Genomic DNA, 7,004 nt, shown 5'->3' with positions numbered 1-7,004 from the left:
AAGTTGGAGTGGTCTATACAACCTCGAAGCATGGCCCCAGCAATATGCCTCCTTCAGTAGGCTCTCCTGCCTAAGGCTCCATATCTGCCTCAAACAGCACCACTAGCTGGAGACCAAGTGGCCAAGTACCTGAGCTTATGTAAAACAGCAGAGAAACTAATTCCATTCATGAGGGCTCCTCATCCACAATCTAATTACTTCTCAAAAGTACCAAGGCCTACCTAAGAACAGCACTTTGGACATAGAATTTCAATGTATAAATTTTTGTGGGACACAAATATTCAGACTAAATATCTCTGAAAAAAATAAAGCTCCTTACTTAAGGAGCAAGATTAAAACATTTCCAATGCATTGCCCCTAGAGGCATTCCAGGTGTGCATGCTGTGTCACATGTGCACATGGCAGAGAGAAGGGGGAATATGTCAATGTCCAGTGTTCTGACCTATGAACATCTGAATGATTAGTAGCCTAATATCTCTTGAAAAGAATGAGCCTGAGACGAACACCAGTCCAGTGCCAGTGGAGCTCCGATATGGAGCTAGCCTGAGATGGCCACTAATCTGGAATCAGGTGAACCCAGATGGGGTCCCAGGTGGACCTAGATGGGGTCCCAGGTGGACCCAGATGGGGTCCCAGGACCAGAATAAAGCTAGAGACTAAAAGAACCCTGCCTGAGACCACAGGCTAGGGCAGGAATGAACCCAAGAGATATGATGGTCACAAGACATCACTAGAGGGAGCCAGGGAGCCAGGAGAGGATCATACCTGAGCCTACCACCAGACTGGTGCCATGGGGCTCAGACAGGGAGCACTCTCTCTTGAGCCTGGAGGGTGGGGTTGGGCAGAACCTTGCCTGGCTCCATAATGCTGGAGTGGGGCATAGCACCCCTAAGACCACTCCTGAAACAACTCCAAACACTCAGAGACTCCGGGCAGCCCTACGAGGAACAGTAAGTGGCGAAGAAATGGTAGAGAAATGCAAGGATGTGGGCACAATGAAGAGAGGCAGAACTGGAAACTTGAGGGTAGTGAGGAACAGTCTGATGTGAGTAACCAGGACCATGGTAGGATTCTTGCCTGTGCTGCCACCAAGGGCCACATCCGGGTCCATGGCTCTGCAGCACAGGGGTCTGTTACCATCAAAGGCCAGGTGGGCATCCCTGGCCTGGGCTGCCAACTGGGAACATGCTGATACCTGAGGGCTAGGCAGAACTGTCTCCGCCCTCACCTGGACATCATGGGAGAGCTGTCCCTGCACAACACAGGAGTTGCCGGTGAGACACCTGGAGAATGCTAGCATGGAGGAGGTGGCCCTACCACTTGTCTCCTATGAGGTGTCATGGTCCAGGGAGAAATCCCCTCCTTCCCTCCTAGACCCTCACCAACTGCAGCAAGTGGGAGAGCTGCCCCTGGGGTGAGGAAAGCAGGGGAACTGGCCCTGTCCCTCACTAGCTGCAACACTTGGGAAAGCTCCCCTCCCCTGCAACTCACTCGAGGCAGGGGAGCATGAGAGGAACCAACCCTGAGGTCAAGAATGGGGAGAACTGGCCCTGGCACTTGGCCACCTTTCTGATCTGTGATGACATGGATAAGTGTAATGGCTATTCCTGGTTGTCAACTTGACTATATCTAGAATGAACTATGATCTGGAATGGGAGGGCTCAGCTGTGATCCAGATCTTGAGGCTGGAAAGCATAGTCTTCTGTCCTGTTAGCATGGAGATCTTGAGTCATAGTGGCCATGAAACGCTTAGGCCCAGGCAAGGTAGTACACTCCAGGCAAGAAGATCTCTGATTTCAAGGTCAGCCTGATACAAAGCAAGTCCCAAACACACCTTTAATCTGGCCACACCTTCTTCTGGAGACCTACATAAGGATTTTGGAAGAAGGAAAATTCACTCTTTGATTGCTTTCACTTACTTGCCAGCACATCTGTAGGAACCTACTTCTACAGAAGACCAACTGAAACAACTAGCCTCGTGGGACTCAGCAACTACTAGACTCTTGGACCTTCCATCCACAGCTCCCTGTTGTTAGATTAGTTAGACTACATACTGTAGTCATCACAATAAATTTCCTTAATATAAGAGACACTCACCCTTCCGCTCGACTCGAGACTCGAGCCCCGGGCTACCTTGCCAGCAGAGTCTTGCCCAACACCCGCAAGGGTCCACACGGGACTCCCCACGGGACCCTAAGACCTCTGGTGAGTGGATCACAGTGCCTGCCCCAATCCAATCGCGCGGAACTTGAGACTGCGGTACATAGGGAAGCAGGCTACCCGGGCCTGATCTGGGGCACAAGTCCCTTCCGCTAGACTCGAGACTCGAGCCCCGGGCTACCTTGACAGCAGAGTCTTGCCCAACACCCGCAAGGGCCCACACGGGACTCCCCACGGGACCCTAAGACCTCTGGTGAGTGGAACACAGCGCCTACCCCAATCCAATCGCGTGGAACTTGAGACTGCGGTACATAGGGAAGCAGGCTACCCGGGCTTGATCTGGGGCACAAACCCCTTCCACTCCACTCGAGCCCCGGCTACCTTGCCAGCTGAGTCGCCTGACACCCGCAAGGGCCCACACAGGATTCCACACGTGATCCTAAGACCTCTAGTGAGTGGAACACAACTTCTGCCAGGAGTCTGGTTCGAACACCAGATATCTGGGTACCTGCCTTGCAAGAAGAGAGCTTGCCTGCAGAGAATACTCTGCCCACTGAAACTAAGGAGAGTGCTACCCTCCAGGTCTGCTCATAGAGGCTAACAGAGTCACCTGAAGAACAAGCTCTTAACAGTGACAACTAAAACAGCTAGCTTCAGAGATTACCAGATGGCGAAAGGCAAACGTAAGAATCCTACTAACAGAAATCAAGACCACTCACCATCATCAGAACGCAGCACTCCCACCCCACCTAGTCCTGGGCACCCCAACACAACCGAAAATCTAGACCCAGATTTAAAAACATTTCTCATGATGATGATAGAGGACATCAAGAAGGACTTTCATAAGTCACTTAAAGATTTACAGGAGAGCACTGCTAAAGAGTTACAGGCTCTTAAAGAAAAGCAGGAAAACACAGCCAAACAGGTGATGGAAATGAACAAAACCATACTAGAACTAAAAGGGGAAGTAGACACAATAAAGAAAACCCAAAGCGAGGCAACGCTGGAGATAGAAACCCTAGGAAAGAGATCTGGAACCATAGATGCGAGCATCAGCAACAGAATACAAGAAATGGAAGAGAGAATCTCAGGTGCAGAAGATTCCATAGAGAACATCGACACAACAGTCAAAGAAAATACAAAATGCAAAAGGATCCTAACTCAAAACATCCAGGTAATCCAGGACACAATGAGAAGACCAAACCTACGGATAATAGGAATTGATGAGAATGAAGATTTTCAACTTAAAGGGCCAGCTAATATCTTCAACAAAATAATAGAAGAAAACTTCCCAAACATAAAAAAAGAGATGCCCATGATCATACAAGAAGCATACAGAACTCCAAATAGACTGGACCAGAAAAGAAATTCCTCCCGACACATAATAATCAGAACAACAAATGCACTAAATAAAGATAGAATACTAAAAGCAGTAAGGGAGAAAGGTCAAGTAACATACAAAGGCAAGCCTATCAGAATTACACCAGATTTTTCACCAGAGACTATGAAAGCCAGAAGAGCCTGGACAGATGTTATACAGACACTAAGAGAACACAAATGCCAGCCCAGGCTACTATACCCGGCCAAACTCTCAATTACCATAGATGGAGAAACCAAAGTATTCCACGACAAAACCAAGTTCACACAATATCTTTCCACGAATCCAGCCCTTCAAAGGATAATAACAGAAAAGAAGCAATACAAGGACGGAAATCACGCCCTAGAACAACCAAGAAAGTAATCATTCAACAAACCAAAAAGAAGACAGCCACAAGAACAGAATGCCAACTCTAACAACAAAAATAAAAGGGAGCAACAATTACTTTTCCTTAATATCTCTTAATATCAATGGACTCAATTCCCCAATAAAAAGACATAGACTAACAGACTGGCTACACAAACAGGACCCAACATTCTGCTGCTTACAGGAAACCCATCTCAGGGAAAAAGACAGACACTACCTCAGAGTGAAAGGCTGGAAAACAATTTTCCAAGCAAATGGACTGAAGAAACAAGCTGGAGTAGCCATTTTAATATCGGATAAAATCGACTTCCAACCCAAAGTTATCAAAAAAGACAAGGAGGGACACTTCATACTCATCAAAGGTAAAATCCTCCAAGAGGAACTCTCAATTCTGAATATCTACGCACCAAATGCAAGGGCAGCCACATTCATTAGAGACACTTTAGTAAAGCTCAAAGCATACATTGCACCTCACACAATAATAGTGGGAGACTTCAACACACCACTTTCTTCAAAGGACAGATCGTGGAAACAGAAACTAAACAGGGACACAGTGAAACTAACAGAAGTTATGAAACAAATGGACCTGACAGATATCTACAGAACATTTTATCCTAAAACAAAAGGATATACCTTCTTCTCAGCACCTCACGGGACCTTCTCCAAAATTGACCATATAATTGGTCACAAAACAGGCCTCAATAGATACAAAAATATTGAAATTGTCCCATGTATCCTATCAGACCACCATGGCCTAAGACTGATCTTCAATAACAACATAAATAATGGAAAGCCAACATTCACGTGGAAACTGAATAACACTCTTCTCAATGATACCTTGGTCAAGGAAGGAATAAAGAAAGAAATTAAAGACTTTTTAGAGTTTAATGAAAATGAAGCCACAACGTACCCAAACCTATGGGACACAATGAAAGCATTTCTAAGAGGGAAACTCATAGCGCAGAGTGCCTCCAAGAAGAAACGGGAGACAGCACATACTAGCAGCTTGACAACACATCTAAAAGCCCTAGAAAAAAAGGAAGCAAATTCACCCAAGAGGAGTAGACGGCAGGAAATAATCAAACTCAGGGGTGAAATCAACCAAGTGGAAACAAGAAGAACTATTCAAAGAATTAACCAAACGAGGAGTTGGTTCTTTGAGAAAATCAACAAGATAGATAAACCCTTAGCTAGACTCACTAAAGGGCACAGGGACAAAATCCTAATTAACAAAATCAGAAATGAAAAGGGAGACATAACAACAGATCCTGAAGAAATCCAAAACACCATCAGATCCTTCTACAAAAGGCTATACTCAACAAAACTGGAAAACCTGGACGAAATGGACAAATTTCTGGACAGATACCAGGTACCAAAGTTGAATCAGGATCAAGTTGACCATCTAAACAGTCCCATATCACCTAAAGAAATAGAAGCAGTTATTAATAGTCTCCCAACCAAAAAAAGCCCAGGACCAGATGGGTTTAGTGCAGAGTTCTATCAGACCTTCAAAGAAGATCTAATTCCAATTCTGCACAAACTATTTCACAAAATAGAAGTAGAAGGTACTCTACCCAACTCATTTTATGAAGCCACTATTACTCTGATACCTAAACCACAGAAAGATCCAACAAAGATAGAGAACTTCAGACCAATTTCTCTTATGAATATCGATGCAAAAATCCTCAATAAAATTCTCGCTAACCGAATCCAAGAACACATTAAAGCAATCATCCATCCTGACCAAGTAGGTTTTATTCCAGGGATGCAGGGATGGTTTAATATACGAAAATCCATCAATGTAATCCATTATATAAACAAACTCAAAGACAAAAACCACATGATCATCTCGTTAGATGCAGAAAAAGCATTTGACAAGATCCAACACCCATTCATGATAAAAGTTTTGGAAAGATCAGGAATTCAAAGCCCATACCTAAACATGATAAAAGCAATCTACAGCAAACCAGTAGCCAACATCAAAGTAAATGGAGAGAAGCTGGAAGCAATCCCACTAAAATCAGGGACTAGACAAGGCTGCCCACTTTCTCCCTACCTTTTCAACATAGTACTTGAAGTATTAGCCAGAGCAATTCGACAACAAAAGGAGATCAAGGGGATACAAATTGGAAAAGAGGAAGTCAAAATATCACTTTTTGCAGATGATATGATAGTATATATAAGTGACCCTAAAAATTCTACCAGAGAACTCCTAAACCTGATAAACAGCTTCGGTGAAGTAGCTGGATATAAAATAAACTCAAACAAGTCAATGGCCTTTCTCTATACAAAGAATAAACAGGCTGAGAAAGAAATTAGGGAAACAACACCCTTCTCAATAGTCACAAATAATATAAAATATCTTGGCGTGACTCTAACTAAGGAGGTGAAAGATCTGTATGATAAAAACTTCAAATCTCTGAAGAAAGAAATTAAAGAAGATCTCAGAAGATGGAAAGATCTCCCATGCTCATGGATTGGCAGGATCAACATTGTAAAAATGGCTATCTTGCCAAAAGCAATCTACAGATTCAATGCAATCCCCATCAAAATTCCAACTCAATTCTTCAACGAATTGGAAGGAGCAATTTGCAAATTTGTCTGGAATAACAAAAAAACCTAGGATAGCAAAAAGTCTTCTCAAGGATAAAAGAACTTCTGGCGGAATCACCATGCCAGACCTAAAGCTTTACTACAGAGCAATTGTGATAAAAACTGCATGGTACTGGTATAGAGACAGACAAGTAGACCAATGGAATAGAATTGAAGATCCAGAAATGAACCCACACACCTATGGTCACTTGATCTTCGACAAGGGAGCTAAAACCATCCAGTGGAAGAAAGACAGCATTTTCAACAATTGGTGCTGGCACAACTGGTTGTTATCGTGTAGAAGAATGCGAATCGATCCATACTTATCTCCTTGTACTAAGGTCAAATCTAAGTGGATCAAGGAACTTCACATAAAACCAGAGACACTGAAACTTATAGAGGAGAAAGTGGGGAAAAGCCTTGAAGATATGGGCACAGGGGAAAAATTCCTGAACAGAACAGCAATGGCTTGTGCTGTAAGATCGAGAATCGACAAATGGGACCTAAT

The 7,004-nt window shown here is 44.0% G+C and overlaps 1 non-coding gene across 1 annotated transcript; it reads left to right on the top strand.

Moving 5' to 3' along the window:
- Positions 1-350: 350 nt before the first annotated feature.
- On the top strand, positions 351-476 carry Gm25860. The gene has a single exon (XR_003947187.1). It is a non-coding gene; the product is annotated as a small nucleolar RNA SNORA17 (small nucleolar RNA).
- The last annotated feature ends 6,528 nt before the right edge of the window (positions 477-7,004 follow it).

Source organism: Mus musculus, chromosome 7 (genome assembly GCF_000001635.26).
Source record: "Mus musculus strain C57BL/6J chromosome 7, GRCm38.p6 C57BL/6J".
Lineage (NCBI taxonomy): Eukaryota > Metazoa > Chordata > Mammalia > Rodentia > Muridae > Mus > Mus musculus.
This window is presented reverse-complemented; position numbering and strand designations above follow the sequence as displayed.